Source organism: Chenopodium quinoa, unplaced genomic scaffold (genome assembly GCF_001683475.1).
Source record: "Chenopodium quinoa cultivar QQ74 unplaced genomic scaffold, ASM168347v1, whole genome shotgun sequence".
Lineage (NCBI taxonomy): Eukaryota > Viridiplantae > Streptophyta > Magnoliopsida > Caryophyllales > Amaranthaceae > Chenopodium > Chenopodium quinoa.
This window is the reverse complement of record NW_018745024.1, coordinates 3,311,864-3,318,971: the sequence shown is the minus strand read 5'-3', so window position 1 is coordinate 3,318,971 and position 7,108 is coordinate 3,311,864.

Below are 7,108 nucleotides of genomic sequence, written 5' to 3'. Positions count from 1 at the left end.
GCAACAGCCGGACCCCAAGGCCCGGAGAACGACTGTTGCAAGCTCTCCTGGGTCTTCCAGGAAAACAGTGGCGGCTGAGAAGCAGCCGGCCACTTCTTCAAAAACCCAGGCGGGGCCGCCTAGATGTATGGACACTTGCTTGTAAAAACTCACTCTTGCTTCCTTCTTGATTAGGTCTAACTTGTTTTTCCTTCTGCTTAATGCAGCCGGCCCCCAGGGACTTGACTTGGTTGAGGTAGCCAAGTCAATGGTTAAAGTAGTTCCTCCGTCTGACAGGGAGGCGGTCAAGGGTGCCGGCACCCTTGACCTCGATGGAATTTCGGGGATCCTAGCTGAGGTATACCCTTTTGAAGTTCCAGGACGCCTGTTAACCCTTATGATTGGAAACTGACGCCTGTTTTTCTTTGTACTTAGGCCCTGCTCCGAGTCAACAGCCTTCGCAAGCCGATTGATCGGAAAAAACAAAGAGGTAAAGGCCGCAAAGGCTATGGCCGCCTCCAGCTGTGATAAAGCAATGTTTCAAATTGCCCAAAATGAAGTACTGACCATTGATCTTCTTTATTATCAGGCGCAGGCGACCGCCGCTGTTCGGGCTCAGCTAGAGGCGGCCCAAAAGAAGGTTGACGAGCTGGAGGGGACCGTCACCAAACTTAAAGCCGAGCTGAAGCCCCTTCGTCAGAAAATGCACTCTTACGAAGCCATGGAGAAATCTTTGGCTAACGTAAAAGAACGCCTGGTGAACCAGGAGAAGAGTCTTACCCAAGAGCTCTCGGACAAGGCCGAGCAAGAGAAACAAGAGCTCGTCCGGGAGATGGTGGAAGACTCCGCCCAAATCCAACGCATGACCTGGGAACGACTGTTCCCCAGTGCCGACTTTGCCTCATGGGAAAGAACGTACCGCCAGTGTTCGGAAATATATAATCAACAGATCCTGGCGGCTGCTGAAGAAGAGGCGATGGACGTTGCGTTGGAGGAGGAAGAGCCGGTTGTGGCGCTTGTGCCACTTGGGGGTAAGGCATCAAAAGATGATGCAGCTAAGGCCGAGTCCAGCAAGAAGAGTGCTGACCAGGCGGCTGCTGCTGATACTGAACTGCCCCCTTCTTAAGCTTTAAGTATATTTTTTTTTTTTTTTTTTTTTTTTCACGGCCTGCGTGCCGTTTGCTTTGTAATTACCCGGCCAGGGGGCCGGGGTTTTGAATATTCTGCTGGTCTTTTATGGCCGGCTCATTTTAATCAAATTTTTTGTTTTTGTTCAAATTTGTCTAAGTATTTGAAATTTGCTCACCAGACAGACTGTTGTGTATGGCCGAACGTTAAGACAGGTACAAATAGTAAGTATGCCGCCTATGCCCCTGGACGACTGGTTGTCTGTTTCCAGGATAGATGATCAGTCGGCCATTTAATCAATCGGTATTCGAACTCTTTATTCAATTTGACCAAGTAAATAGAATTACCAAGTAGCCAAGGAATTTAAGTAGGAAAACAAGCGGCGGGTACCGGTTGTTTCCCTTTATTGCCAATGTTGGCCTCTAATTTGTTATTTGTTAACCTAGCAAGAGTATTGGTTGAGAGCCTTTGTTTATTAAAAACAAGTAGACGACTCGTACCTTTTAGGCTCAGTACTAAGTTTGAGTGACTATTAAGTTAACATAGGAGTTACTTAGTCTTCGTCACAATCTTGATTGAGTAGTAAAGGTATCAGGCGGCGTAGGCCGGCTAGACCCCTTGATTCACCAATGTTTGTTGGCTATTTACTCAATAGGTTATCCAGTAGGAATAGGGGTTCGAGTGCCCTTGTTTGTATAAAACAGGCGGACGACTCAAACTTTTTAGGTTCCATACCAAATTTGAAGGAGTGACTATGAGTTAACTTTGGAGTTACTCAGTCGCCGTCACTTTTGTTTGAGAAGTAGAGGTACCAGGCGGCGTAGGCCGGCTAGACCCCTTGATTCGCCAATGTTTGTTGGCTATTAACTCAATAGGTACCCCCTGCATTTATCCCAAGTAATACAGGCGGTCATCTGACTCAGATGTCAACTGCTACCACTGGTTTGGTTAGTGATAGAGTTATCCTTGTCTCAAAAACGGCTACGTGGTTGCCCTTTGGGACAGTCGTATAGGTGCCGTGTAATTAGTTTATAGAACAATGTTCCACCCAAAAGGGAGCTGCTCTCTGCGACGAATTTCATCCGAATGGATGCCGCCGGACGCCTGCTATAATGTTGGGACAGGTCGGATTAGTTTTTAAAAGTTAGATCAGTTGACTAGGCGCCTGGTCTGATCATTCGGCCAGTGGCCTTGGTACGTTCTTGGTGAACGTATGTGCTAAGTAAAAGAAGGGTAGCCGCCTGTTAGTTACAGGATCGGCCAGGCCCTAAACTTTTTAGCTAAGTATTGTGAGTAAAATACTCGAGGGAGAGTAGCCGACTGTAATGGAACAGACGGCATGCCCCTGTAAAGATAAAGAGTGAAACTCAATGGAGAGTAGCCGACTGTAAAGGTACAGACGGCATGCCCCTCGTAATACAAAATTGAATAGTAAGTGCCAACTTATTAAGTAGCTCTTTACTTTACATCATTCAAAAGAAATATTTCTTAAGGTTATCTACATTCCAAGTTCGAGGCAACGGTTGTCCGTCTGGTGTTTCCAGACGGTAGGTACCGTCCCTGACTTCCGCATAGATTCGGTAGGGTCCTTCCCAGTTGGGAGTTAGTTTGCCAGACTCGTTAGCCCTACCAACTGCTTCCATTTTTCTAAGTACAAAGTCCCCTACTTTGAGTGGACGCCTGTGCACTTTTTTGTTGTATGATCTAGTCATTCTCAGGCGGTAGATTTCATGGCGCAAAACAGCATTGCCCCTCTTTTCAGGAAGTGAGTCTAATGCCAGGCGCATAGCTTCCCAGTTTGCCTCTTCGTCATATAGCATTACTCGAAGAGTCGGCTCATAGTGTTCTATTGGAAGAACAGCTTCTGCACCATAAGTTAGGAGGAATGGAGTTTCTCCAGTCGCCCCTTTTTCAGTCGTCCTAATGGCCCAAAGAACATGTGGTAGTTCATCTGCCCATAGGCCGCCTGCTCGTTCAATTTTTTTCTTGAGACCGTCTGAGATGATTTTATTAAAGGCTTCTACCTGGCCGTTTGCTTGTGGACGGCCGACAGATGCAAAGTAATGTCCAATTCCTTGGTCTCCCAACCAGCTTTTGAGAACAGGCGTCTCAAATTGGGGACCATTATCAAAAACCATAGACATGGGAACCCCGAACCGAGTGATGACGTTTTTCCAAATGAATGAAATTACATCTTTCGTCTTGATTCCCTTTACAGCCTCCGCCTCTACCCATTTAGTGAAGTAGTCAACGGCAACAAGTATATACCTTCTGCCGCCTGTAGCAGGCGTATATGGACCCAGAATGTCCATGCCCCACTTAGCAAACGGTAGTGGGCTGTGAATGGTAGTGAGGTCAGTAGCCGGACGGTGAACTAATTTGCCAAACCTTTGGCACTTGTCACATTTTTTCACCATCTCCATTGCATCTGCTTCCAAAGTAGGCCAAAAGTAGCCCTGCCGCCTTGCCCTTTGAGCAAGCATCCTACCACCTATATGGGAAGCACAGAAACCAGAGTGAAGATCATCTAGTATCTCTCGTCCCTTTTCAGGAGTAACACACTTTAAGAAGGGTTGAAGGTGCCCCCTCTTGTGCAGTTCCCCCTGTATCATTTCAAAACAGGAGGCTCGTTTTTTCAGTGATGCCGCCTGTTGAGGATCATCCGGCAGTGTACCGTTTGTCAGATATGCCCTGATTGAATCCATCCAGGTTGAGCTTCTGTCTAGAATTCCAATAGGATTTTCCTCGATGCTTCTCTTCTCCATTACTTCCCAAAACACAGTTCGAGGAGTATCGGAGGAGGCGGATGATGCTAATTTCGAGAGTGCATCTGCCTGGTTGTTTTCTGATCTCGGTACTTGGATCAGATGGAAATTCTCAAGGGAGCCGACTGCTTGTCGGACCGCCTGTAAATATTTGATCATGGCCGGATGTGTTGCTTCGTATTCGCCATTGTACTGACTCACTATCAGTTGTGAATCAGAACAGGCGTCTATTTTCCTTGCCCCGGCCGCCTTACACATGCGGATCCCGGCTAGTAAAGCTTCATATTCTGCCTCATTGTTTGAAGCCTGGAAACTGAAGCGTAGAGCATACTCGAACCTGTCGCCCTCTGGAGATTGACATACGACGCCTGCTCCACAACCGTTTGAAGTAGAGCTTCCGTCCACATATACCTTCCAGACTTGGTCTGGAACTTGAGAGTCAGGAGGACGAGTCATCTCTACAATAAAGTCAGCAAAGGCTTGCCCCTTCACTGCTTTTCTAGGCTCGAAAGTAACTTCGAGACTCTGCATTTCTATGGCCCATTTGATCATTCGTCCGGAGGACTCCATGGTGGTAAGGGGCCGTTTGATCGGTTGGTCGGTATACACGACGACTGCATGTGCCAGAAAGTAGGGCTTCAATTTTTTAACAGCCATGAAGAGTGCAAGACCAAATTTCTCCACTAGGGGATACCTCAACTCGGCATTTTTCAGTACGTGACTGACAAAGTAGACCGGAAGTTGACAGCCGTCCCTTTCAGCAAGGAGCACCGCGCTTAACGCATGATCAGAGACGGCCAGGTACATGTAGAGATTTTCTTTGGGCAAAGGGCTGACCAGCCTTGGCAAGGAATGCAAGTGAACCTTTAATTTCTGGAAGGCGGCCTCAGCATCCGGCCCCCATTCAAACCTTGCCTTTTTCCTAATTGCCTGGAAAAAGTATAGGCATTTGTCGCCTGATCGGCTTAGAAATCTTCCCAAGGCCGCCAGACAACCTGTTAACTTCTGAACCTCTCGGACGGTACGAGGCGACTGCATGTCAATGACCGCCTGTACCTTCTCAGGGTTCGCCTCTATTCCTCTCTGGTTGATAAGGAATCCGAGAAATTTCCCAGACTCAACTCCAAATACACATTTCTTGGGATTGAGCATGACATGGTGCCGCCTGAGTGTGGCGAAAGTTTCTCGGAGGTCCGTCAGATGATCTTTCTGAAGTTTAGTCTTAACAATCATATCATCAATGTATGCCTCGACGTTTCTCCCAATCTGATCAAAGAACACTGTGTTTATCATTCGTTGGAATGTAGCCGGGGCATTCTTAAGACCAAACGGCATGACCGTATAACAGTATAATCCCTGATCAGTGACGAAGGCCGTCTTCTCCTGATCTTTCTTCCACAAAGGAATTTGATGAAAACCAGAATAGGCGTCCATAAAACTCATCAAGGCATGGCCGGCTGTTGAGTCGACCAGGTTATCAATTTTGGGCAGAGGGTAACTGTCTTTGGGGCACGCCTTGTTCAAGTCTGTGTAGTCTACACACATTCGCCAGGTGCCATTCGGCTTTTTAACAAGTACCACATTTGCAACCCAATCTGGGAAGTAACATTGCCGAATGAACCCTGCATCAAGTAATTTTTTGACTTCGGCGGCGGCCGCCTGACCTCTTTCTTCACCCTGGTTCCGCTTCTTTTGCCGTACCGGCTTCTTTTTCGGATCCACAGCGAGTTTGTGTACTGCCAGATCAGGACTAATGCCTGGCATTTCATGGACTTCAAATGCAAAGATGTCCTTGTATTCTTTCAACAGGTTGTGAAAGTCATCACCAAGGTTTCCCAGAGCAGTCGTCCCAACTTTGACTGTTCGGTCAGGGCGGGAGTCGTCTAATATCAGGTCCGTATGCTCACCAGCCGGCTGAGGGCGGAACTCATCCGGCCGGTCCTCTGCCAATGATTGCTATTTTCTTGCCTTTCTGGCGGACTCTGTCTGGGACGCCTTTCTTTTTCTGTCGCCTGTTTCTTGAACAGGCGCACTTTCCTTGACATTGTCAAGGTCTGTTTTTTCTCCACTTGACCCAGTGGCCTTAGCAGTGGGTTTGACATCCGAGAGATAGCACTCTCGGGCCATCCTCTGATCTCCCCTTAGGGAGCCGACTGTTCCATTGTCCCTTTCAAACTTAAGCAGCATAAGTGACGGGATTATAACAGCCTTGGCACTATTCAGGGTTGGGCGACCCAGAATCATGTTGTAGGCAGAGAGTTCCTCTACAACTAGGAATCGGACTACCATGTGTCGTCCTTCCCCTTTTTCGCCCAGGCGGACGGGTAGATCAACTCGTCCCAGTGGGTGGACGACTCCTCCTCCAAACCCTATTAAAGGGTGGGAGGCCGGATGTATGCAGTCCGTCTGATATTTCAGTTTTGACAGACATTTGCTGCTGATGAGATCTGAAGAGCTCCCAGTATCTATGAGGATTCGACCAACTCTCTGGTTGGCCACTTTACATTCAATAACGAGAGGGTCGTCATGCGGCCCCCTTATTCCTCCTAGATCCTCTTCAGTGATGACAATCTCAGGAAATGTATATTTGGACAGTCGTTCTTGGTGAACGGAATTTACATCTAACCGCCTTATATTATCTTTGTTGCCCCTAATAGTGGGGCCGCCTCCTGAGAAGCCGCCTGCAATGGTGTAGACGACTGCATCATCTGTATCGGAACTGTCGGCCTGTTGATTCTTTTTGGCCGACTGCTTTTTTGAGGATGTATTCCCCGTAGATTTCTTGACATAAGTGTCAAGATCACCTTGATCAGCCAAGCGGTCTAGGTACCGCATGAGACTAATGCAGTCGTTGGTGTGATGACCAATGTCATCATGATAAGCACAGATTTTGTCTTGGTTCCGGTTGCTCGCAGAACCCTTCATGGGGAGCGGTTTCTCAATTGAGAGCCGTCCCTTTATTTCTTTTAGGATAAACTGGTTATCCTTGTTAAACACATACTTTGGGGAGTATGGTTTGAATTCCTTTTTCTTCTTGGCCGGCTGTTTAGAGGAATCAGCCGCCCATACCCCTTTTCTTTTTTCATCTTTGTTGGACGACTGTTTCTGTCGTCCTTCTCTATTGTCGAACCTCTTCCCGTCCGACTGTTTCATTGTACACAGATCAGTCGCCTGTATATAGGCTTCTGCTTCAATCAAGGCCTCTTGAAGAGTCGCCACCCTTTTTCGAACTAAAT